Source organism: Mesoplodon bidens, assembly GCF_964165515.1.
Source record: "Mesoplodon bidens genome assembly, chromosome: 12".
Classification (NCBI taxonomy): Eukaryota; Metazoa; Chordata; class Mammalia; order Artiodactyla; family Ziphiidae; genus Mesoplodon; species Mesoplodon bidens.
In genome coordinates, this window is record NC_138168.1 from 91,078,189 (window position 1) to 91,105,374 (window position 27,186).

Here is a 27,186-nt window from a genome sequence, read left to right on the forward strand (position 1 = left end):
CTTTGCATTTTGTGCCCTCGCTGTGTTTCCCGTCGCCGTCTGCATACTGCCCTGTGTCTGGGACACCACAGGGCTCTGGGCCCCCGGGGGCTGGCGCAGTGCCCCCCCACCACACACACACAGGCCAGCACACCGAAGATGCTCAAACATAGCTGGTATTGGAATCCCACTCACTTTTTCTGCCGTCACCCGGCAGAAAGTCCCCTGCTTTGCCACATGGACTCAGAAACAACTCTCCACAATTTACCAGACATTTATTAAGTCTTTGGCACGATTTCGCAAGGCATTGTAGCCAGGGGAAGATGGGAGGATAAAACACAGTCCTGTCCCTGGCCTCACTGTGCAGGACTTAGGTATAGTGTGTGCCAGGTGCTCCATAATAATGTATCTATTTGTTTCGTTATAGTTACTCATGTTCTCCTGATTTTATGCCAAAAGGGATTTCACACAGCTTACAAATATACACCCAACCAACACAGCAAAAGAAAATAAAATAAATAGACGAGAAGGACTAAACGGCGGAGACTTAGGAGGAAGGAGAAGAGGAGGAAGGCAGTGAGGCCCGGGCACTCGAGTCGCCGTAAACTCCTCTGTAGTCTTCGGAGGAGATTCGGAAATGCGCCCCATGGTGTCTAGAACTGAACGAGCAGAGGGACACAGTCAGGATCACAAAGTGCTCTCTATTCACCGAGGGCCTGGCTGATGCTCAGAGATGCTCTGGACTTCGAATCTCACTCCGGTGGCTGTGTCACAAGCTGCAGGATTTGAGAGAAAAGGAATGTTTGCTCAAACAAAGAAAAAAAATTATTTTGCTACCGTAAGTTTTGAACTCCATCACTACTAATCTTCTTTCCTGAACGATTGAAAAAAGTTTAAAACAAATATGAGGAAAAAGGTCATTTAAATTAAGAAATGACATCTGTACATGAGACGGAGGGCAGAAGAAAGAAACGTCTGGGGCATTTTCCTGGATGTAACATGTCTATCTTTTTTCTTTTAATTAATTAATTTAATTTAATTATTTTTGGCTGTGTTGGGTCTTCACTGCTGCGCGCGGGGTTTCTCTAGTTGCGGCGAGCAGGGGTTACTCTTTGCTGCGCTGTGTGGGCTTCTCATTGCGGTGGCTACTCTTGTGGCGGAGCACGGGCTCTAGGCGCACGGGCTCAGTAGTTGTGGCTTGCGGGTTATGGAGTGCAGGCTCAGTAGTTGTGGAGCACAGGCTTAGTTGCTCCACAGCATGTGGGATCTTCCCGGACCAGGGCTAGAACCCATGTGCCCTGCATCGGCAGGCGAGTTCTTAACCACTGCGCCACCAGGGAAGTCCCCTACATGTCTATCTTTAATTCTTGGACTGGATTCCAACTTTGCCTGAGAGACAGCCCAGCGACTGCTCAGGTATTATCTTCACAGGCTCTAATCTTTTTTTTATGCGTTTGTACAGAGATGGTGTGATTCCCCTGCTTCATTAAATGTGTGAGTAGGTGGGTAGCTGTTTTCCCCACAAACTCTGTCTCCTCCTAGGCTTCACAATAGCGTTCCTCAAATTTATACTCTTGCTAACCTTTCTCAAACACGGAATGTAGATGTCAGTATTAAATATACATACAGGAATCCTGGTGCAGGCGGTTATGAGTTACAGCATCCAACAGAGAAATCCAAGATTAGGACACAATGCAGGTAAAAGATGTTGATAGTCGTTCAAAAATTATAGGAAAGTGGCACAAAAGGTTGAAATCAAGGGATTTGATCTGCGGCAATGTCCTTGTCCCAGTGGAAATGACAGAGGAGGGACAGTGGGTGTCAGCTCTGAGGAAGGTATCGGAGAAGCAGGCGAGCGAAGATGACTCCCCGAGAAGCTCGATATTAGTGGGCGGTACAGGGTGCACCTGCATAAAGTCAGGTTTCAATACAACAAATGCACAGCCATGGTTGTATTTTGTACGGCACCCGGATCCAAACCTATTGGGCTGTGCGGTGTGGGGTCATCCACACTGGTGAAGCATAAGCAGAAAGCCTTATCAACATGCCAAACCGCTCAGTAAGGCCCATCAAGGTGACCCACTGTCACAATGGGAGTCCCGTACACAAAGGCATTTCTAGAAAATGGGCCAAAGACATAAGACACTGATTATGTTTTAGCCAAGGAGGAGCAGAATTGGGCATGCACCTCTAAGACGTTAACCATGGTGAGTTGTCGTGACTGAGAGAGAGACAGAGACAGAGAGAGAGAGAGAGAGAGAGAAGGGAGGAGAAGGAAATATACTCAGTCCCATGGCATTCTTTGTCACCTATCCTGACCAAATGACATGGGAAACCTCAGTTGTATCTAATCGGGAGCTTCCTTGTGAATGAGGAGTTTAAAATGTGCTGAAAATAATTAATAGATCAAAAGTGAAAAATCATATGATTATATCTATAGGAGCTAGAAAGTAGTTTGATAAAAAAATTCTATATTCAGTGTCCACTCTTTTAAAAAGAAAGCTACTGGGCTTCCCTGGTGGCGCAGTGGTTGAGAGTCCGCCTGCCGATGCAGGGGACACGGGTTCGTGCCCCGGTCTGGGAAGATCCCACATGCCGCGGAGCGGCTGGGCCCGTGAGCCATGGCCGCTGAGCCTGTGCGTCCGGAGCCTGTGCTCCGCAAGGGGAGAGGCCACAACAGTGAGAGGCCCACGTAACAAAAAAAAAAATAAATAAATAAATAAAATAAAATAAAAAGAAAGCTACTAAAAAGAAAGCTATTGATAAAAGATGGGGGATTTCCCTAGTGGTCCAGAGGTTAAGAATCCACTTTCCAATGCAGGGGACACGGGTTTGATTCCTGGTCGGGAACCCACGCACCACAACAAAAGATCCCACGTGCAACAAGTAAGACCCGACACAGTTAAAAATAAATAAATATCTTAAAATAAAAATAAAAGACCAGAGGCAAGGCTGGAGACGCAGCGCATCTGACCTCATTGGGAGCTTTAAGATCAATGGGAGTCTGTCTAAATGGTTTTTTGTTTGTTTTTTAAAACTTTTATTGAAATATCGTTGAATAACAATGTTGTGTTAGTTTCAGGTGTACAGCAAAATGATTCATATATATATACTCTTTTTTAGGCTCTTTTCCTTTATAGGTTATTACAAGATATTGAGTATAGTTCCCTGTGCTATACAGTAGGACCTTGTTGTTTATCTATTTTATATACATTAGAATGTATATGTTAATCCCAAACGCCTAATTTATCCCTCCTCCTTCCCCTTTGGTAACCATAGTTTGTTTTCTATATCTGTGAGTCTATTTCTGCTTTGTAAATACGTTCATTTGTATCATTTTTTTTTAGATTCCACATACAAGTGATATCATATGACATTTTTCTTTCTCTGTCTGACTTATTTCACTTAGTATAATGTCCAGGTCCATCCATATTGCTGCAAATAGCATTATTTCATTCTTTTTATGGCTCAGTAATATTCCATTGTATATATGTACCACATCTTCTTTATTCATCTGTCAGTGTGTCTAAAGGTTTGTTACAGGGGTGTGATGTGATCAGATTTGCATTTAAGAAAGATCACCCTGATGGATTTACCTGTCTCTACCCAAAAGCCAGTAAGTACTATGATAAGTGGGGAAATGAAAGAAGCGTTCCCATAGCGTCTTTATCATCGTTCATGTTAATGACTTCCTGGAAGTGTTAAGCCGTACAATCAGATGAGAAGAAGGACGTATACAGTTTGGAAAGGGGAAGTAAAATTACCATTTCTTGTAACTGACCACCTGAGGTACTTGGAAAACTAATCTGAAGGACAAATATAAAGGACATAAGAGTCAGTAAGGTAGATGAGTATAAAGACAGCATTCAAATGTCTTTCGCCCATCCTCCTCTTTCTCTTCTGCTTCCTCTACCCTTTCCTTTCCTGAACAATTCAGTCCCAAAGCTATGAGACAGGGGCCGACAAGACCAGCAGCCTCTCCAAGGCCAAGGGTGGGGAGAAGTTGTGGCGCCAAGATCTGGGAGTCAGGGCTGGATGGATGAGGAGAGCACCACACAGGGGAGGGGCAGCCGCAGTTACGGGGCACTGGTTACACACAGAGAAGTGACCAAATAACACACAGGTGCAGATATAGCCAGGTTCCTTCCCTTTATCAGAGAAGAAAGATGCAAATATGGAAAAGGAGCAAGCTAAGAATGAACCTTGTGCCACTGGATTGGAATGAAGAGGTTGGCATGAACTCCATATTTTGAATATAGACAAGTATAGAAAAAATACAGATGTAAGTGTGTTTATATATGCGTGCATCCCTTGGTCTCTCAGCGTAGATAGATATAGAGATCAAGACTGAGGTAGAGATAAATATGTCAAAAGATACAGAAGCCACCTTGAAGGGGCTCCCACCAGCCAAATCCGGGACTACTTGAGCTTCAAAATGAACAGTGGTAGTAATGTATTGTAACCCACTGAATAAAATAGGAAAGCAAGAGTCCAAACTCATGTAAATCCACAAATTGTACCTGTTTTCTTAGGTCAGTCTCCCAAGGGAATAGAAATAAAAGCAAATTTGAAATAGAAATAAAAGCAAATAGAAATAAAAGCAAATGGGACCTAATCAAACTTATAAGCTTTTGCACAGCAAAGGAAGCCAACAACAAAATGAAAAGACAACCTACGGACTGTGAGAAAATATTTGCAAACGATGCGACCGACAAGGGCTTAATTTCTGAAATACACAAACAGCTCATACAACTTATTAGTTAAAAAAAACAAACTTATGTAAATCAGCAAATTAATAACTGAAAGTTTGAAAAGGAAAAGAACATTTACATGGATCAAAGTACCTTCCCACAAATTCCTTACTAACTCACAAGGGGAAAAATGTAACTTACAATGGAGAAAATTGGAGGACACTCCCATAACCAGTTGATTGAGTGGTCAGAGTGGACATCTTCACTAACGGGACAAATTCAATTCGTGGGCCACCTGTTAAGGTGCATAAGAAGAGCACAGCATCATTTCTATGACATTCTTCCCCCACAAGAGACTTGCCATGAAATAACTTGCTCATAATTTTCAAATCCACAAAGGTCATGAAAGTCCATGAAAGACTGAGAGATTGCTCCAGACTGAAGGAGACCAAAGTGACAAATGCCATGTGTGGCTCTGGACCCGATCCTTTCATAATTAAGGATGTTATTAGAACAACTGACAAAACATGAAGAAGTGGAAGATTAGAAGGTAGAGATGTATCAGTGTTCATGTAAGAGAATGTCCTGGTTTGTAGAACTTGCACAGGGTAATGGTTCAGGGAATAAAAGATCTTCCTATTGGGCTTGAAACTTTTCTGTGAGTTTAAGATAATTTCAAAATTTAAAGATCAGTTTATAAAAATATCCATAGCATTCACCATATATACAGAACTACTCCAAAATATTTAGTGCAAGAAATGATTATATTTATAAGGGCAATTCAGAACAAAGGATAAACATACCTAAGAATGAACTTAGAGGAATTGGCAGTATTTATATGAAGAAAACTTTGAAGCAGTACTAAGTAACACAAAAAAGACATATTTCATTATATGGCTTTTGTATCTTTTGAATTTTCACCAATGCATTTGTTTTTATTCAAGAATAAGTGAATGAAAATTTACAGCAAAGACAATGCATTGAGGAAAACACTACCAGAACATGCATTGGACCCCTTACTGAATCTACTGAAAGTTGTTAAAAAAAGAAATCTCTTTTAAATAAAGAAATTGCACAGAAATAGACTCTGGTTGTAAGATCCAATGTGCTTAAACACGAGGAATGGTTCCTCACTACCCAGTGAGCACACCAAGGCCATCCATGATTCAACTCACCCAAGGCTGGGAGAAATGGGTCACTCCCTCTCAGAAACCTCTGTAACCCTTTGAATGACTTCCATGAAGTCGCTCAGTTAACGGCTCCTGTAACACAGGCTTGTCTTCCATAAACATTGAAAATTCCTTACGGCTGAGAAAATAAACTCTGTTCCATCACTCATTGCAATTCTCTGCTGCTTTGCATATAGTAAACATGTGATTGTGTGATTGTGAAGTTTTCCTTTTCTTTTCTTTCTCCCTTGACCCCAACTCAGACCCAAACTGTAAATGGTGTTTCACTAATTAAGAACCAAGTTTTACATATATTTTACTGATGATGGGAGGAAGGGGAGTGAAACTATAGTCAGTTATTGTCTCTAATTTTTACAAAGAGAAATGAAACGTTTAAATCATCAGACCTGGGGGGTGAAGCAATACTGACAACCACAGCTGTTCCAGACGTTTCCAGAGATAATTTGGCATTAATTTTTGCAAATTGGCATGTAGGCAGCCACAAAGCTTTTATTTATTTATCTCATTATTTTACCTCTTTACCTATCAAATCTAGAGTAGTAAGATTGCACACCGAAAGGAGAAAACTAAAGAACTATATGTACCCATCACGTTGACTCTGATGTAACTTTAAACATTTTAAAGTATAAAATAACAAGTGAGACTAGACAAAGTGGCAATCAAAGCATAAATAACAGAGGCTAAGTCCACCCCCTGTGAGGGGGTGAGGTGAAAAAGTACATTCTATCAAACAAGCCTAGAAGAACCTAACTTAAAAAAGCACACGCAGATAATTACTCCCCCAAGCACATAAAGATGGCGAATTAGGCAGGAAAAGTTTTCAAGAATGGGAAAATGATTTTAGAAAGGAAAGTGCGCCTTTCATTCTATCGTGGAAGGTGGAGCACATTTTGTTCTACTCACTAGGTGGAGTCACTGGGAAACAAGGATTCGAGGTACTGGTGGGGATTGCCACCCCGCAAAGCAAAGACCCGGAGGGGTTTGCATTGTTTCCTCCAAGCTGGTCCCAGGCTCCCTGCACTGCCTTCTGATCTGCCCCGACAGGAGCACCCAAATATGGACCTCCTCCCCTGTCCTCCTGTTCTCCTTCCCTCTCATCTTCCACCTCTTTGTGGGGACCCACTTCTCAGGTGTGTTCCAGGTTCTCAGTCATTAACATAAAATCATTGGTTGAACAGCTACTCCGTGCTCATTACTGGAATGAAGACTTGATCATGACTTGACAATGTCTCCAATCTAGCTGGGGAGGCAAGGCTCACACAGGAGTGTTAGCTGACGGTAAAGCAGAGAGAGGACTGCAGCCACCAGAGCAGGGATGTGATAAACCACCTGGGACTGAGGCCCCGTAGGTGCCACTGTGTTAATGGGTTTCACTTCCAGTTCACACAGGCAGTTCAGAGCCCTCTTCAGATGGTCCTGAATCCAAAGAAATTTGCATAACTTCATTTAAATTATTTATTTATTATTCTTCACCAAGGGGCCATAAAAATTCTGGTGTTGTGGGCTGTCCGCTGTCATGAAGATATCTGTAAAATGTGGTCTAGACCAGGGTTTTGTAACTTTTTCAACTCACAATATGAAATTTATTTTTACAATAGGACCGAATGAGCACACACACAAGTCACTAAATAATAATCGCCGCTTACGGGACTCACTCTCACGCTCTCCACCCCTCGTCTTCCCCCTTATCCCCTTCCCCCCCCTCCCTTTTCCTCCCCTCTCTTCTCCCATCCTTTCCCCTCCACCCTCCTCCCATCCTCTTCCCCCTTTCCCCCATTCTATTCAGTTTTTAGAAATACAATTTGGGTTTACTAAAAATAGATTTCATGACTCACAAATAGGTTGCTACCCCCAATCCAAAAAACACTGGTTGAGGCCATTCCAAAATGTTATGGAATTGAGGGCTCTGAGGATCCCCGCATATGTTTTGTGAGTGAAAGATACAAAGAAGGTTTATTGAGGTTAGTTGAAGTTGACTAAGAAGGGTATTATGTTAACAAAAGCTTGAAGTCTTTTTAAAAAACAAACATACTGAAGAAACATCCAACAGTCCTTGGCAGTCTACAGATGTACGTGGTACAGTAAGTTGCCCCTGGAAGATAAAGATGGACTAACAACATCATTTGCTTGTTGTCGAGACCACCATCCAAGGGTGGGTGAAGGAAGGACCTTTACAGAAATATCCAAATAAATGTGGAATGACTGGGCATTACTAGTCTTAATTTATAAATAGAGTAACTGTTCTCCAGGTAAGTTTCTTTTTTTTTTTCTTTATCACAATTCAGCTTCTTGGATATCTGGGCAATTTCCTTCTTCAATAACATGACAGAATTTCTTAGCAAAACTTAAGCATTTTTGCTTATGAATTAGCCACCCTGTAACCAGTCATTGGAGCAAAGAAGTTTTACCCTTATACTTTCTACTGTCTGAAAAATACCACTTGAATCAGTCTACTACATTATTGAATAATGCTACAAAAGTTTGTAGCAATTTTATATCTTCTTTGGAGAAATGTCTATTTAGGTCTTCCGTCCATTTTTGGATTGGATTGTTTGGTTTTTTTTTTTGATATTGAGCTTCATGAGCTGCTTGTATACTTTGGAGATTAATTCTTTGTCAGTTGCTTCATTGGCAAATATTTTCTCCCATTCTGGGGGTTGTGTTTTCGTCTTCTTTATGGTTTCCTTTGCTGTGCAAAAGCTTTCAAGTTTCGTTATGTCCCATGTGTTTATTTTTGTTTTTATTTCCATTTCTCTAGGTGGTGGGTCAAAAAGGATCTTGTTGTGATTTATGTCATAGAGTGTTCTGCCTAGGTTTTCCTCTAAGAGTTTGATAGTGTCTGGCCTTACATTTAGGTCTTTAATCCATTTTGAGTTTATTTTTGTGTGTGGTGTTAGGAAGTGTTCTAAGTTCACTCTTTTACATGTAGCTGTCCAGTTTTCCCAGCACCACTTACTGAAGAGGCTGTCTTTTCTCCATTGTATATTCTTGCCTCCTTTATCAAAGATAAGATGACTATATGTGCGTGTCTGTCATACAGAGTGAAGTAAGTCAGAAAGAGAAAAACAAATACCATATGCTAACACATATATATGGAATCTAAAATAAATGGTTCTGCAGAACCTAGGGGCAGGACAGGAATAAAGATGCAGACGTAGAGAATGGACTTGAGGACACGCGGAGGGGGAAGGGTAAGCTGGGACAAAATGAGAGAGTGGCATGGACATATATACACTACCAAACGTAAAATAGATAGCTAGTGGGAAGCAGCCGCATAGCACAGGGAGATCAGCTCGGTGCTTTGTGTCCACCTAGAGGGATGGGACAGGGAGGGTGGGAGGGAAATGCAAGAGGGAGGGGATATGGGGACATATATATATGTACAGCTGATTCACTTTGTTATAAAGCAGAAACTAACACACCATTGTAAAGCAATTATACTCCAATAAAGATGTTAAAAAGAAAGTTTTTAGTAATTTTAAAATTGCTTTCCCACACCATATATAGACTATCACTAGTAATTAATGCAGAGCTTATCAAGGCAAATATATGTGGTTTTCTTTCTTCATCTCTTTCCTCTACTTTTACGCATGGAGTAATAACTTTTATTGGAATGACTACACGAATGCATATGAAACAGCCCCTTTTCTCTGGAATCTTTCAGGCCAACGGGGATCCCAGAACTATGGAAATGACCCTCATGCCACACAGAATGTGGTGAGCGCCTAAGGCCACCCAGAGCCCCAGACCCAGGAGGAAAGACACCCCCATCCTTCTCGTGGAGATGGCCACGGCTTCATGGAGAGGGTACACGTTCTGAGGGGCTTCCAAGGATGCGGAAGGGTTCTACGAAGAGAGACTGAGTGGTGAGCAGAGTCCTGGGAAGAGGAAACTTCATAAGCACTCCTAGAAAGTAAGTATCAGTTTAGCTGAACGGGAGGGTCCTGTAAGGGGAGGGGTGGGAGAAGCACATAAGATGTTAAGGCTTTCACTTTGTGTGGCTACTTTTAGTTGACCATGCATTGGCACATCCATTATCTCAGTGCCATCTCTCCAGGACTACAGTGTGACAGACCCTCACGCCCAGGGACAGTGTTAGTACTTTACAAGAGAATAAAAGGAGAGCTGGCGACTTCCCTATGGGAGAAGGGCCAGTGATAGGCTGCCTGCACTTGTTGGAGGGGTAGCGTTGCTGTGTCTGATGCACATACTTTCTTCTAGAAGTGGACTCTGCCCCGTCTGTCAGAACGAGAAATTCTGTCTTTGGGATACTTGGGCCAGGCGAGCAGGGTCAAGGTTTTCTTTCCTCTCTGCTCTGGGGTCCTAAGGTCTGACCTGGAGCTGCCATTCCCCTTGTTACCTTGGGGATGGGCATGCAGGCAAAGGAACCCTGTCCAAGGCTGGAGGTCCCACTGCTCCATCTTTGACTCTCCCCCAGGAACTCCCTGAAAACCGGCTTCCACTGAGGTTTGTTCTCTTTGGATTTTGCCACTTGTAACTGACAGGGACCTCGGCACAGATGGGCTGAAGCAGGAGAGCTGGGGACAGAGAGTCCATCTAGGGGGCTCTTCTAAAAGTCCCCCTTAGCCCTTTTCTACACCCCCTTCTGGGCATCCTAAGTCTACAGAAAAGTTCTACTAAAAAGGGAATTCCATTGTTCCTTCATACATTTATTCAGCAATATTTACGGAGCACTTAATATTTGCCAGGCTTTACTCTAACTGGAAAAATGGCCAAAGAGGTTTCTGTCTTTATGGAGAACACATTCTCACAGGGAGAGGCAGACTATAAAAAAGTAGGCACAATAAGAAAATCTCAGATAGCACTTTTGTCCTACAAGTGAAACATCACATCCCCACAGTGACCCAAGGTTCCAGGACCCTTTGTGGCCAGCAGAGAGCACAGGTCAAGCACTTACTCAGAAGATGTTTGACAAAAGAAAACAGAATGGGATAGAAATATATCGTAGTGGGGACACTGAGTAATCCTTGCTGGTTTTCTTTCTTCAGATGAAAGTCTAACTCACGTTCAATAACTTAGCACAGAAATGGAGCTGTTCCCAACGTCACTCTCACGGATTTCATGAAATCCTGTCACTTCAGCATTTCAGTTCCACGTTGCGATTCTTTTGCACTTGAGACCGTCAAATAACAATGACCTCAAGTCTGACCATCAGAGAGACTGAACAACAAAAACTAAAGGGGATGGGCAGGAAAAGAGCTTAATATTAAGCAGAGAGAGGGATGGATTAAATTAACATGCTATCAGTTGATAACGGATTTTTCTTGTATGTTACAATAAATTATTTTTCCCTATATATACTTTGGACATTCATAACGAAGTTAAAGGAAACTCCTCCTGCTCTACAAGTTATTGTTATTTGTATGTGTTAGTTATCCTTTTAATCACTTACAATAGGCAGCTGGTTTTTATCCAATCCCAGTGATTTTAAACTGGGTCATCGAAATCCACTGGGTCTAAGTGAAACCAGGGTTTTAACAAGGCCTTGCAATCTTTTGCTGGATGTCAAGCCAGAGGTGATACTGTATTAAGAACAGGAGACTAAGCTGTAACAACAACCAAAATGTTCCAATTAACTTCAAGTTAGAGGGAACATGTGGCCAAATACAGCTCAAAGTCAGGGCTTGAGACTGAGAGATTTGCTCTGAATAGCGTATTATAGCCCGGAGATACTCAAAGCCCTACCAACAGCCCTAAAAATATTCTAGGACTTAAGACCCCATGGGCTCACCTGTGTCTGGCTGCTACTTCCACACACTCAGGTCTGCTCCACGTTAACCCAGACATGAGACTCGGGCCCTGCACTGGTTTCCATTTACAAATGAGATGTTGAAAAAGTTGGCAGGCTTATCAAAGAATTCAGGACACACAGAGGAGCGCAGCCTGTACCACCTACCAAATTAACATGCAGTCACCATCAGTCACTCCTGGGTTCTGATTCCCTGTCAACCGCACCACTAGTACGGGTCCTCCTCTGAGTTGGCCCCCACAGCCTCCTCTTTTCTGTTCTCTCTCACTTTCTCTTTTTCTTTACACTCAGGGACTCTCCCTTTTGCTGGAGCAACAAAAGCTCTTGCCCCTGAAGCCCCAGGGTCTCACCTACTGTTGGTGTGCACCAAAGCATTTTTCCAAACCAAGATCTTTCCCTTCCTGAGAGATATTCTGGAGCTACGTGTTAGGATGATTGCAAGTCCTCCACCAGCTACAGCACCTGTTATGTAAACATGGGTTTTATTATTGCAGGTCAGGGGATGGCATAAAGTCACATCTGTCCCTTTTTCCTTCTCCTTCACAGTTAGCCTAGGGAAGCCCCAGATAAGACAGGCAAGTGACTGTCTTGATGTAGAAAAATGGAAAGAGGCAAAAATCAACATCATGACAGCACTCAAGGATAGTCTGGGAAAGAAAGCTAAGCCTCCTGATTATACTTCCCTTCTTGAAATGAAGTTATGAACCTTCCTAGGCAGAGATTCCTAAGTTGGGTAAGCTTTCCCCAAACAGAGAAGTAAAAGGATCTTCCTTATGAACAGCTTCACCTCAAGACTCTATACCTGGTGGGTATTTCATCTTCCTTCTCAATACCTCCTCCTTCAGAGCCAGCAAAGCAAGCACAATATACTTCTTAAATGAATAAGAATCAGGGCTTCCCTGGTGGCACAGTGGTTAAGAATCTGCCTGCCTATGCAAGGGGCACGGGTTCGAGCCCTGGTCCACGAAGATCCCACATGCCGCAGAGCAACTAAGCGCGTGTGCCACAGCTACTGAGCCTGCTCTCTAGAGACCGTGCACCACAACTGCTGAAGCCTGAGGGCCGCAACTACTGAGCCTGAGTACCTGGAACCCATGCTCTGCAACAAGAGAAGCCACCACATGAGAAGTCCGTGCACCACAACAAAGAGTAGCCCCCACTCACCGCAACTAGAGAAAGCCCGTGCACAGCAACGAAGACCCAACACAACCAAAGATAAATAAAGAAATAAGTATTTTTAAATATATTAAAAAATGAATAAGAATCAAAGTCAACATCCACGGTAGAGAAGAATAACAAATACTTGTGAATCAAAATTATGTATAGACTTTTACTGTTAAGAAAAAGATCTAGTTCATTTATCAAGATCCTACATCTGGATTGCAAATGTTGCCACGTTAAAGGGCTTGGAATGCATCAGGGATTTTTCTCATGAATATAAGGTTTATAATAATCAGACATGTTTATAGAAAACCATACATCTTCATTGATGGGCTCCAATGACTGATAAAGAACATTCCACAAATTATTACAAAAATGAGTGTGTAGGATATATATTTAAAACAAATGAGTTTTATGTCCACCCAAAGGCATGTACACAAGTTGTTTCATATCAGCTTTATTTGTCATGACCCCTAAATTGAAATAACCCAAATACCCATCAGTAGTACAAAGGACAAGTAAATTGTAGACTATTAATACAATATTACTTAGCACTCAAAAAGAACAGACAACTGTAACAACGTAGGTGAATCCCACAGACATAATGTTGAAGAACCCAGACACAAGGCTATGTGCTGTTTGATTCCATATGTGTGAGTCCCAAAGCAAGGAAAACCAATTAATGGCAATAGAGTTCAGAACAGTGAGTAGGGGTTTTCTTGGGGCAGAGCACAGGGAGCTTTCTAGAATGCAAGAAATGTCCTGTATCTTCATCTGGGTATGGATATATGTTAACATTAATTAAGCGGTTCACCTAAGAACGTGAACTTCCTGAAAATGTTATAGTTCATTTAAAATATACATATATATAGGTGTGTAAGCAAAATCCAAGTTTATATAGTTACGAACTGACTTGTACTGCAGACTTGAGTGCTCAACAGTTTATACTTTCAGAAAGAGCTTTTGGCCACGGCGTAAGTAGTGAATTATCAGAATATGTGTCTACCTCTCTTGACAATATAGAAAGAAGTCTGGCAGATAAAACCTTAACCAAGTGATCAAGCTTAACATCACTAGGGACAGGACCAGCTGACATCATGTGTCCTCTGATGTGACCCAATGTCACCTGGATAGTATCCTTGTCCAAAATGTTTAACCTGAATCTGATCATTCGGGAACATCAGATGAATCCAAACAGGGAATTTCTAAAAGATTATTGACCTGGACCCTTCGAAACTGTCGACATCAGGGAGCATTTCTAGATTAAAGGAAATGTGACAACTAAATGCCATGTGTGGTCCTTGATTGGATCCTAGATTGATGGGGAAAAACGGGCTCTTATTGGGGAAATTTGAACATGCGCTCCCACTAAGTAATATTATATCAACATGAAGTGTTCTTGGTGTGGTCGCTAGATTGTGGTCATTTAGGAGAATGTCTTGCTCTTAGAAAATAAATCTGAACTCTCTAGATCATCATAATGTCTACAAATAACTCTCAAGTGGTTCAGCCAAAAATAATAATCGTTGTGAGAGAAAGAAGAAGAGGAGGAGGAAAGGAGGAGGAAAGTGTCCCCGTCACTTGGGAGTGAGATGGACCCACCTCAACCCAAAATTTGGTTCGAATGTTGAGACTGGTGATCCCACACATGCACCAAGAGGGTGTGGAAAAGTTTATTGCTCTCAGAACGAGGCTTTGCTAGGGGAGCAGTGCAGACTCCCAAGCATGTCTGAAAATGGCTTGAGAGCCAACAAGTGCAGGTTTCACTGTGGTTACAGGTGGTTCTGGGAGATCCTCACGTAGGAGTCAGGGCTCGTGTGGACTGAGTTCCCACTGGCACCAATGTTAGGACCACGTGGGATGTCGTATCAGCCTGCCCAGGTTTGGAGCAGACAGGAAGCTGGGTGGTGGGGTCTGAAAGCTGTCAGCAGCCAACCATCAGAGATGGAGTCAGATTCTGTATCACATTGTCACATTGGTGATTTAGGTGAAGAGGACCTCAGCATGCACTGTACACATCCTGTAGCTTTTCTGTAGATGGAATACTTTTCAAAATAAAAAGTGGGAGAAGGGAAGATGAGCCCACTGTCCTCTCACATGAGTACCAGGCACTAATACCTTAAAATCAATTTAGTCCTAAGGAAAACTATTTTTGTAAATACGTGATGCTATGTTTTAATCATCTGTGCATGCTTAATCTCAAAGCCTGTGTTCTTTTACAAATGAAAGGCATTTACAGCTCAATATAAATATTCCTTCTTATCTCTATCCATTTACAAGTAGAATTATCATGGTCACTATTAAATGGAATACTCAATACTTTAAGATGTCTTAGTTACAGAAACATTGGTCATTTCACTCAAGAAGAAATTATTGAGCGCGGAGTATGTACCAGGTATTGTATTGGGGCCAGGGATAAAACAGTGACCAAGACAGGAATTATCAGTTCTAGATGAAGCTCAATGTCTTAACACACCAGTTAAGACATTCCCCTCTGCCCTTTGTGAGTTTATATTCTGTCAATATTTAAGAATCTAAGTATATAAAATGTATAAAAGTCACAAAACCCAGACATATCATTAGAGCTATGTGAAAATTTAAGAGTAATACTTATACCAATCATAATTTTCATGGGCTCCCCAGAAGGTGTATTCGTATCCTATTTTATAATAATGCATAGTTTAAATAACATAATTCTTTCTCTGTTATTACATAAATTTATAGCAAAATCACAAAGCTGTGCCTATTTACAGTAACTGACATGAACAGAACCCAATATCTTATCCACATCTGCTCTAAACAGAGAGTTGGAGAAGAAAAACCGTCCCATAAACCCTGAAGTGCGTAGTGCTATGGTTGCCCTACCTCTAGTACTGCTCAAACTCCAAATATTCTATCCCACTGATTTGAGGAGCTTGCTTATATTTGCTAATTACTCCATTTTTAGGTCCCCAAAGTGTAGTGTCCATAGTGATAGTAGATCACTGCAAAAGAAAATTGGGGCAGGTGTGGGCAAATAGGCCTTTGGTGGAGTTTCAATTGTTGTCACCTTTTTGATTCAACTTCTGTATCTGGAAATTCACCAACAGATAGATTTATACATGTGCTCAAGAAAATACAGCGTGGTTGCTTATTATAGCATTATGTATAAAAAGATGAATTCCATAAGAATTATCAGTTATGTTACATTGTGCCATGGAATACTATACAGACAATAAAAATCCAGTAGATCTATATATGCTGGTAAATTTCCAATACATAAGTGAATAAAGAAAGGTCCAGGAGAAAAGTATGTGGAGGGTGCTTGTGTTTGTGTAAGAAAGGGATATCACGTATGCACTCCTGCACAGTTGGCCCTTGAGTGGCTGCACAAGTTCAATTCTACACAGATTTTTTTCCAATACATACATATAGTGCTACACGATCCACAGTTGGGTGAATCTGCATCTGTAGAACCGAAGATAGGGAGGGCTGACCACGGGACTGGAGCATCCTTGGGTTTTTGTATCCACAGTGGGTCCCAGAACCAATCCCTTGAGGATTCTGAGGGACGACTGTATACACAGAACATTTCTGGTTGGTGTCATAAGAAACTTGTAACGTTGGTGACCTTTGGGAAAGCTGAATGGGGTTGGAGGGGGACATATTTTGCATCTTTTCTGTAAGTCCTGCTGTGATACTTACACTTTTTACCATGTGCATGTGTGTATATGTGTGTGTATGTGTATAATATATGTGTGTGTGTGTGTGTATATATATATATATATATATATATATAATATGATGATGTTGATCATTGTGATTGCCACATTGCATTCATCAAGGAAGAGGACAGAAAGTTAAAGAGCTTTTAACAAGAATCTCATATCACAGCTGAGCAGTTCTTATATTAGCAGTGCTCCTCCAGCCAACAAAGTGAAGGTAACTTCAGCTTACCTAAGAAGACAAGATTCCATTTTCACGGTTAAGTCCCGTCATGGAAGCACTTGAAGGAAACATCTCCACAGAGCTCTTACCTCTGTTTATTTGCAATCCTGTTTCTACACTGGTGGGAAGGGGGAAGGTGGGTGTTTGTTGGGGGCAGGGAAGGGGCTAGCAAATCAGAGTATAAACAAAACTGCTTTCAACGTAAAGAGTTGCTTCTAAACCATAGACCAGAAGGTACCCTCAGTTAACACCCCACCACGCTCAGAGTGTCTGGTAGTTCTGGAAAGAATGGAGAGAAAGTATTGCCCCAGCCACCAGCCTGTTCAAACGGTACAGATGTTAAGTGACTTCCCCAGCCTTTCACGTCAGCAAGAACTGCTGCTTATCTACTTCCTTGGCGAGTTTCCATTTAGTTTGGAGTCGGTTATGGTTTACCTGCTTCTTCGCACAATCCTATTCAAAGTCTTAAAATTTTCACCATCCAGGGCTTCCCTGGTGGCGCAGTGGTTGGGGGTCTGCCTGCCAATGCAGAGGATGCGGGTTCGTGCCCCAGTCCGGGAGGGTCCCACGTGCCGCGGAGCGGCTGGGCCCGTGGGCCATGGCCTCTGGGCCTGCGCATCCAGGGCCTGTGCTCCGCGGCGAGAGAGGCCACAACAGAGAGGCCCACGTACGGCAAAAAAAAAAAAAAAAAAAAAATTCCACCATCCAGGTCATCTGATTCAACCTTCTGATGTTACAGATGAGGAAACTGGCAACAGGCATGTCTTTTTAGACTAATGGGACTTCCTTTCTGGTCCACGTGAGGACTCACCCCTGGAGGCTACTCTGTATTTTTGTCCTTCTTTTCCCCCAAACTGTCCTCTCCCCGCCAACCGTCTCTGGCACACTGGAGGGCAAAATGGCCTCTCTGGTGGGAGCCAGAGAAACTAAGGTGAGAACTGAAAAGTACCTGAACTGTAATGCTCTTCGCCATCAAGCTTCTGTGGAATGTGTGCTTGTGAGATTTTCTTTAGGGGTCAAGATCTTCTTCCAGGGGTCAAGCCCACTCTTTCATAGTAATGATAATAAATAACCCTTTAAGAGATTTTTTATAATAATTAAAAATCTGATCAACTATTCTAAAATAATTAATCTGTTCGGAAAAAATCATTTCAACTGGTGTTAGGGGGTCATGTAGACGTAGGGCAGTTAACAATCTAGATGTTCAGCTTTAACTGGGTTTAGAGGTACAGAGTTGCTAATACTTCCCCTGCCCCTGTTTCCAGACGCCCCCAAAGCCAATGGCCTGTGAATAATACAGGGAAGCCACAAAACCCAAAAGCCAGTGTGGTGTCAAAGAGGAACACGATTTTAAGAAACCAATGTTTACTTCCGTCATTAACTCATCAGATGAAGGAATAGCTACCCATAGACAGTTTCACTGTGGCTCAGGAAATCTGAGGAGTGTAAAACATGAGTAGGTCATGGGTTCTGTTCAAACCTCCCCTAAACTCCTTCACTGCAGAGGCCCCCTTTGGGTGACTTTACACCCCAGAGGGACAGGAAACCGGGCTGGATAGGATCTTAACCAAGCTCATCAAAGATAGAAACTACTTATTTTTATAACACTCATGAGATTAACTGAATGTAATAATAAACAGTTGACATCATTTTATATCCAAAAATCATCTTAAAAGAAATGAGAATTAAAACCAGAAGACAAAACAATACAGAACAGTTAGGGTGTGGGTGGGGAAAGGGGAGAATAGAAATGGGTTTCCGAGAGCCTACAAGAGCCCACAGGGGCTGAGAGAACAGGTTTCTAACTAGAGGGTAACTGTTGGAAAATAGGCTTTAATGTTATATTTCAGTGTAGAGTAACTAATGCAACATCATGTGATTAGACCAAAGTATCTAAGTAAATAACAATTCCTTGAAAAGGGACCAATATGAAGGGAATGTGAAGAGAATGAAAAAATAGAAGTATCTTCTTATGGGATAAGATCAATAATTATAATTATTCAGTGTTTCCATCAGAGCCTCTTCCAACATGGTCTTCGACATACATACCCACCACCTTCACAGCCAGATGAATGCTGTAACATACTCTCATGTCTAAGTTCAAAGACAGTAGATGCAAAGCAAAGCAAAAATTGTGGCCAGCATTATCCATTTGCACATCAGATCTCTCTAAGTTGTAAAGACAAAATCTTTATATGTTTAACATTTTAGGCAAATATCTCCCATCAGTAGAGTCTGAACACACGGTGGACATAGAGCCAGCTGGGGCCCACAAGAGGCCCATACCCTGATCCCGATCGTGATTTTACACATACGCACACATGTCAGATAACTTCAACGGACTTCCAAATAAACGTTCAGCCAAACTAGGACAGGGCACTTCACTGTCCCATTGCCATAGCTGAGCAAATAAGTCAGGGAGAAGAAGGAAACCATCCATGTGTGTTCATAACAACCCGTTCACCATCTTACCTTCATCTCATAAGGAATCTCCTGAAGAGAAACGATTAACAGAACTGGAGCCGTTACAGGAAATAGCCACCTAGGGCCTGAGTGGACACCTACCCTCGTGACTGGGGCACAGATTGGTGGCAGGTGAGGGCATGAACAGGAGCAATGGTTTCTGTTCTTCTGTTCAAAGTTCCCACTGCACTCCCTCCAGGCAGCCTGCATGCTTACTGGCTGTTTAAAACTTTAGACCAAGCCAACCTGCTGACAGACGGTCTTAAAATCAATGACTCCTAATGAAACTTAATTTCCAATTGCCTTGATCTAATAGATGCTATAATGTGCTTTCAGTGGTTGAAATGAACAAACACGTCGGCCTTCCAAGTTGTTGGAGCTCAAAAGAAACCCCTTCTGATATACAAGGTCAGGGAGACTGATGTAAATGCTTTTCTCTCCTGTTCAGTGTGGGCATATTGTCAAGTTTGGCTGAGAGACTCAGAGGAAAGACACAGCCTTGAGTTGTAGAGGTGATAAGATCCAGGTCCTTAACCATGTGTAAGTGTCCTTGTATATTTTGTTGCAGGTGAATAACCACCCGTCACTCAAACACTGGTTTACACCTGGCCTCCCCATCTTCCATGGTCAAAGTACCCACAGCCATACATCCTCCCACATATGTAGAGATGTGTTTCCATCACGTTTGGTGAGTGCCATGACTACCATTTCCCAAGGAAATGCATTCACAATCCTATGGTACTTGAGTATTCACACACTTAATGGTTTCTACAGTTACATATTCATAGGCAATTATCTAGTAGTATTTTTATTTGCCAAATGCAAAGGATACAGTAAAATCAGTAGACGTTTTTAAGCTCTAACAAAACCAATCTGTACAATAAGTCACTTCAAAATTATGATAATCTCTGAATAATATAGAAACAGGTACTTACTATTGCCTGTTATGACTTAAAATATTCTCAGCCGGGTCCTATCACACTAGGGAATGTGGGAATTTTGTTACTACTGTTAGTACAGGACCTCCAGAACATAGCTTTTTTAATTCTAATACCACACATTTCCACCAAAAGGACGATAAATGTTTGTTAAAATACAATTCTTATTGCTTTTTATAAATGCCAGCCAGGCATACACTAATAATTAGAAAATGGCATAAAATGTATCCAGGTTGTTATTTACCAGGATAATCATGTCAGTTCCCATAGACTTCACTAGCTGCTTAACCAAAAGAACATAGTATGCACCTCTGAGAGTAACCTCGGGTCAAAACTGAATGCTGAGTATAGAGCCGATGAATTTGTCAGACACCCATGGTGATACTGAATTATTCTCCCCAAAGATGGAAAAACACCAAAATACCATTCAGATAGAATCATTGCCATATTTGAATTTCTTACCAAATGCCATTTTTTTTCAGTAAAATTAATTGAAGAGCTGTACTAACTTTTGCTCTAAGATCACAACTGAGCAAAGAAAGTCAAAACGTGGGCAGACACTGAAATACAACCTCTTCTGAGGTGAGCGGGTGACATGGCTCTCACCTGCTTCTATTAAATCCCACTGCCCAGGGAGAGCCAAAACCAAACACTTTGCTTTAAAACGCACACAAGCCATGCAAAGGGTTGCAAGGGGACACAGAGATTCATGTTATATGAGCAGGAAGGACTCTGGTGACTTCGTATTTCTTATGACGTCAAAGGAGAAAAGCCATGGACTCCATTTTGGAGGCACACGCCCAGTCCTCCTGGTGCTCCGACCTGCCCCTGCCACCGACCAGGCCACAGGGCTCCCCTCTGAAAAGAAAAGCAACCCCAAAACACAACTCCTCTCCCTGCCTGGGTTCAGACCATTCCCCCACAGGCCCTTTCACCTCCCCTTCCACAGCGTAACCGATAACAAAACATTTGCATCTGGTTCATATTTCCTTTGTGTTTAAACTACAGTCCAGAAAAGAACTTGACTAGTTCATTTGGGCCTACTCTGAACCAAATTCAGAATACTGTAAGTGAAATAAAAGGTGTCTGACTGGGTTGCTTTTATGTGGCAATCAGATATCCAAGTATTACTTTTGCTTCCATAGGAAATTTCCCACCTTCACTTTTTCGTTGGTTTGATTCTAGGGAAAGGGGTCCCCAGATGCTTGCAGCACAGCATCTCCCCTTGAGATCACAGTCCACCATTAGATTTGCCTCAAACCTCACCTCCAACTTCGGGAGGATGCAAAGGGCTGCCTGAGCAGATGAGGATTCAACATGACGCAACCCTGAGCATCCCTGGATTGGAGAAGCCTGGGAGAAGCAGCAGCCCTCCTGATGCCCCTTGCCAGCAACACACATGAGGGGGACAGCACCAGCACCCCAACCTCCAGACCCAGGTGTCCTGCACAGACGTCAGTACAGGCCACAAAACCACAGGACAGCTTGACACCCCCATGTATGTGACAGCAAGGCAGTCAGAGGACGGGAACCGGCCAGCAATCCCCAATCCATACCCAGCCTCTTCCAGCCTCCTCTCCCACTCCACCCCACCCTCCCCTTCTCCCCACAGAGTTTCAAGTTCACCCAAATTTGGGTCTTCAATGTCAGCCTAATCAGCACATTCCCACTCCCCCGCCCCCCGTTTCCTGGAGGCACATGTAAAATCCCATTTGTGGGGAAAAAAGTCTACCCAAGTTGCCTTGACACAGGGAGCTGCCGAGGACCGGCTGGAGCATTCCTGCAGAGCATCTCAACTCCCAGAGCTTCCCTGCAGGCTCCTTTCCTTTCCTCCACCCCTGCTCTCCCTACCTTCCTCCTCGCTGCCGCCCTCAAAGCAGCCAGTGGGCTCCTCCTCTGGGAGCCCGGACTGTCCTCCACCCTCCAGGGCTTTGCGTTTCTTCGACATCTCTGCCGGGGCTGGGGCTTTGGGGTGTTCTTTCCGCACCCCCAGCCTCCCCCCTCGGAGAGGAGAGTGAAGGTGGGGTTAGGTGGAGGGGAGAGAGACGGGCGAAAGGGTGGGGAGGAGAGGCCGGGGAGGGAGATGGCTGGAGAGGAATTGCTGCTGAAGGAGGGAAGGCACTTTGGGGAAGCAGGAACCAGGCGGGCAGGCGGCGCAGAGAGCCTACAATCAGTTGGGCAGCAGCCCTCCGTCTAGGGGGCTCTCTGCTCTCTCTCTCTCTCTCTCCCTCTCTCTCCCTCTCTCCCTCTCTCCTTCCTCCTTGCTCTTTTTCCTTCCACTAGAAGGGTAAGCCCAGAGGGAAAAAGAGACCAAAACACCAGGGAGGAGAGGCTCTTTGGGCGCTCAGCTGATTTCTTTCTAATTTAGGAGGGGGATAGCGTGGGTGCTGGGTATCGGGACTTCTGGCCCTGTCTATAAAGGACTGATGTCCTGGGAAGGGAGGTGTTGGGAGGGGGGGAGGGTGTTTGTGGTGTTTGGGAGGGAATGTTTTCAGTGGATTGCAAGGAAAATTGGGTAGAATGAAGAAAACAAAATGCTGCAGGATGCAATATAGTGATGCCTTCAGGTGCTGGGGGCACAGGACCCCCTCCTCCTCTGTGACATCATTTGAGCTTTTGCAAAAGGGGCTGGGGGAGGTGCAGGAGGACCACGGAGAGAGGCAACCGAGGCCCGGGGCAGAAGGGGGAGGGGAGGCGTCTTGTCCCCACTCAGAACTGAGTTAGGAGGCCCAGAAAGGAGGCAGGAGGGTGGGGGCCTCCTCCCGAGGCCCCCTTGGGTCTAGCCTTGCAGAGGCGGCCGTTTGCAGCTGGAGGGCAGCCTTGCAGGGAACTTGGAGCTGGGAAACTTGGTCCAAGAAGCAGTAGCCGGAGGCAATCGCTCAGGCGCTGGGGTTGGCTGCCCTCCCTCTCACCTCCTCTGCCACCCCTGAGTCTTCTGGTTTGATCCACTCAGGTCTCTTTTTTCTCACCTCCACTCATCACCCCTTTTCCAAAACAGTCATGTCCCCAAACAACACACACACACACACACACACACACACACACACACACACACACACACACACACATTCTTGTTGCCAAAAAGGATGGAGGGAAACGGTGGTAACTTTTTTTAAATGGTTGGATTTGAGTTCTTCTGGACTCTCAAGGGTTAAATAATAGGTAAAAGGAACAGTCCACTTACCGCCAAAGTATGCGAAGCGCCTGTCTGCTTTCCGCTTCAAGTTCACACACTGAAAAAAGAGAGAAAAAGCAAAGAAAAAAAAAAGCGGGCGGGCCCAGAGCCCCGTGGGTCCAGGGCTCCATTGAGAACTGCGCACAACAAGTTGCCAGTGAGCCCAGGTGGCCCAAGTTCACGACCTTTCCAAGAACACTCGCTTCTGCTCCACTCGGCAGGCATATTCCAGAGACGTGGGGCAGTGTGCCTTTCGCGCTGATCTCCCCTGAGAAGGAGCAGACACCTCTGAGCGCTGTGTGGCATTCCTCTTTCCCTCTGGTCCATCTGGGGGTCTCCGGGAAAGCCGCGCTGGGCGCTCCAGGCGCCAAGAAAGACCGGTCCATTTCAGCTCATCCTCCCGCGGCCGCAACTTTGGACCCACACACCTACAGAGAACCTAAGTGCGAGTGTGCGTGTGTGTTTGAGTGTGTGCGCGTGAGTGTGCCAGCCTGTGTGCCCGCGCGCACCGGGCTTTGGGGCGCATGTGCTCTCGGGAACGACTCTCCCTGGCTGCCTGGAACTTGGAGAGTTTTCCTTTAAGCCGGAGCTGCTGCTCGGACACCCCCCCTCCCCCCCCCCGCGTCCAACAGGAGGCGATGACGTCTGTAGCCTCGTTGCCAGACAGTCCCCAGGCAGCCGCTGCCGTTCATTGACAGGAGCGGGCGCTCCGACGTCAGCAGCCGGACCTTTGGCAAAGCTGCTCGGGCGGAGACGGCTCCCACCCCCGCACCTGCCAGCCCCCCCGGGGGGGAGGGGAGGGGGAGTAATGAAATCAAAGTCGCTGGGGAGGGGCCCGGCGAGGCTCCGGGGCTCGAGGAGGAGGGGACTCCGCTCTTCCCTCTTTATCCTGGAGCTCCAGAGTTTATAAATAGCGCTGTCTCCAGCCAGACTCGACCCCTCCGCCGCAGCCCCCGCGGTGCCCCCGCCCCTGCCCCTGTCACTTCGCGCTGGACTCGCTCGGCCAGGAGGGAGGCGCGGAGGGGGCGGGGAAGCAGGGAGTGGAAACGGACGTTGCTTCTCTTCCCTCTTCCCATTCATAGATTCGGTTTGAGTGTTGGGGCCGCCGCTCGGCTCCAGGAGCCGCAGTGAATGGATGGACGCCCGCGCGCGGGGACCACTGGGTGGGCAGGGTGTCGCCCTCGCGGGAGGCGCCCCTCCCACGCGGGAACTTGCTCCCTCGCCTAGGGCCGTGTGGGAGGGCCCCAAACAACCATCCTTAAGAGACCCAGGGCCTGCCCCCTCTGGCTCCTCCAGCCCCGGGGTTCTTTTCTGCCCCTGCTGGAACGCAAAACGCAGAATCGAGCTGCGCTCGGCCCCAGCACCATGGAGAGCCGGGACGCGGACGCAGCCTGGGCCACGCTGCGGCGACCGGGACCGCAGCCACACGGAGGGGAGCGGCCACGTGGCGCAGGGCAGTGGCTGGGGCCGAGGGTGTCACCTCGCCGTGCGCACCCTTGGCTGCACAAGCCTGCGCGCTCTCCGCTCCCGAACCCCAGGGCGCGGCGTGGGGTTACGGAGGACCGCAGGGCGGGTGCCCCACCCGAGGCCCGCTCTCAGGGGTCGTGGGCGCGCGTCTCCCGCGTGCTGCTGCCGGGAGCTGAGGGATGGCGAGGCCCGCGCCGGCCCGGAGCGGGACGCGGCGCCCCGTTTGGGCGCTGCCCCCGCTTCTCGCCCAGGAGCCCGCAGGATGGAGTTCTGAGGCGCCCTGCTCCCCGCTGGAGCTTGATGGACGCGCGCCAAAGCTTCCATGGGACCCAGAGCACAGTGTGGCCGAGGGGATCCTGAGCGCCTTTGCTACCCCAGGACCCGCGCGCGAGGTCTGGGTGACAGCAGAAGCCCAGGAGTGTGGAGACCGACCCGCAGAGCCCTTCAGAGCCCGGTTTGACCCAGACTGTTTGAGAAGCTGCCGCTCAGGGGGCCTTCTCTCCGTGCGCCTGCACCGACCCCCCCCCCGTAAAGGCCACCCCTCCACCTGGGCCCTGGCCCCAGCCCCTCTCGCTACTAGAGGAAACGCCTTCCCAATTCCCTTCGCATCCCTTCCTGACTGCTCGGCTGGGTCCGTCCCACGACAAGCCTACTGTCCTTTCTCCCATGGGGGAAAAACAGGTCTTGACCACATCTTCTCTGCTCTTCCCACCGCTTTCTCTCCCCTTTACAACAAACAGCTCCCAGCAGTTGCCCTAGACTCTTCGTCTCTGGTTTCTCTCGTCTCATTGGCTCTTGAACCTAGGCCTACAAGACCGTCTTAGATGTTCTAGCTCAGCGACTCAGCAAAAGCCCGCCCTCCCCCAGGTCAGCGGCCACCCCCGGCTGCTCAGTGCAAAGGTCAGTTCTTAGCCCTCCCCTCGCCTGACTTCCCGGCCGAGTGGGGCAGACTCCACGGTTCCCTCCTCCAGTGGACACACCCTTCACTTGGTTTCAAGACAGCTCACTCCCTGGTTTCCATCCTACCTTTCTGGCCATTCCCTCTGGGTCACCTTTGATGAATCTGCATCCCCCCAACTTCTTGATGTTGGAGTGGCCCACGGCCCCCTTATCTTCTCTCACCACCTGCCCCCTTGGTGGTCTGACCCGGCCTCCTGGTTTTAAGTCCTGTCTCCTGGGGCTGAAGACTTTGCATTTATGTATTCAGCTCAGACCTCTCCCCTAAATGTTACACTCATGTCTCACTAGCACCTCCACCTGGGTGTCTAGAAAGCATCGGAAACTTAGGAGGACTAAGTGGGTTCTTGATTTTACCCTCACCCCAAACCTGCTCTGCCCAGTTTTTCCCACCTCTGTAAACAGACATTTCATCCCCACTGGCCGTTTATAAACCCATTCAGAACTCTGCGTCCGCGGATCCTCTCCAGACCCTACTGCTAAAGATGCACAGGACTAGCTGTCTTCCTCCTTCTCACATTTACCCTGGGGCCTCCCTGGAGAAGCCTCCAGAGGGCACCTCACTTAAAACTTCAACTCACTTCCTGTCCCCCATCCTTGCTTTACTTTCCTCTTGGTGTTCCTTCTGGTTTACTTATTTGCCGTGTTTATTGTATCTCCCCACTAAAACGCTAGCTTCACGAGGACAGGGATTTTCGCTTTGGCTAATAATTGCATTAAAAACTAGACTTAGCCTCACGAAGTTCCTCACCTCACCACACATTCAGGAGATGCTGGATTTGTTTGGTGACAAATAGAAGCAGGTGAGTTTAGAGACTGTCCGGGGGCATTTCTCCACCACAGTGGTCCCCAAATAAGCTCTCCATCTGAGAGTGTGGGAGCCCCGCCCGAGGCCACTGGTAGGCCTCTGGGTGACTCCATTCTCTCCCCACTCACTTTCTTATTCCATTGCTTCTTTCTCTCTTTTTTCTCCCTGTTGGCCTTCTCTTTCCTGCCCAAGCCTTAAGCCTGCCATGGGCCACAAGGAGGTAAAGCGGAGCCGAGTTGCCCTGGGTCCTCAGAGACCACAGTCCTTCCCTTCAGCCCCGTTGTAGTGTTCACACCCCTTCTCATCCAGCGAGTCAATATCCTGAAACTGTAGAACGCCCACTGTATGTGTCAAACGTCATATTCATTCAGCAGCCAGTGAGCTCTAGGGGCCAAAGCATGAAGGCCCAGATCTGCCCCCAGGCTCTCTGATGGGGGAGGGGAAGGGGCACAGAAGGGGCCCCGGGCTGTGCGCTGTGCAGGAGGTGGCCTTGCAGGCGGGCAGGAGCCCCACCCAGCAGGCCGGCCGGGGTCAGAGGCAGGAGCGAGCGGTGGTCCGGAAGGCCCAGTGCTCCAGGCTCAGGCCCCGCTAAGGAGCTGGAGGTGTATTCTGAAGGCCAGGATGGGTTTTCAGAAAGGAATGAAATAAAGTCCGATGCGT

General features: G+C 45.9%; 1 long non-coding RNA gene across 1 annotated transcript; it reads right to left on the reverse strand.

Moving 5' to 3' along the window:
- Window positions 1-237: 237 nt before the first annotated feature.
- Window positions 238-23,838, reverse strand: LOC308625867. The gene is made up of 2 exons (XR_014017169.1): window positions 23,304-23,838; window positions 238-755 (listed from the first exon to the last, which is right to left on the reverse strand). It is a non-coding gene; the product is annotated as an uncharacterized lncRNA (long non-coding RNA).
- Window positions 23,839-27,186: the final 3,348 nt, after the last annotated feature.